Source organism: Echinococcus granulosus, assembly GCF_000524195.1.
Source record: "Echinococcus granulosus chromosome Unknown EG_S00510, whole genome shotgun sequence".
In the NCBI taxonomy this organism is placed as follows: Eukaryota; Metazoa; Platyhelminthes; class Cestoda; order Cyclophyllidea; family Taeniidae; genus Echinococcus; species Echinococcus granulosus.
In genome coordinates, this window is record NW_020170889.1 from 1861 (window position 1) to 2187 (window position 327).

Sequence of the window (327 nt, forward strand, 5' to 3'; positions counted from 1 at the left end):
TCCACTATGCTGCATTTGTTTCTCAATAATTTATTTACCGTAATGGACCCGCATTATCCCGCTCTGCATTCTCTCCTTCCATTCCAGTGAACCATTTCGACATAAATGCGTCTGCGTTTTCTCTTTGCTCTCATCTACTGCCAGTCACAATACTGATCAGACTAATTTCTCGGTTGAGTGACTGATTCACTGACCGATTGATTGCCTACTTGGCCGACTTACAGACCGGTAGGGAAGTTGATTATTGCATTTTCATGGAGCATTGGGTTCATACCTCCTTCAGCACCTTGCCCTTCTACCACGTTATTGCTGCTTGGTAATGTGAAT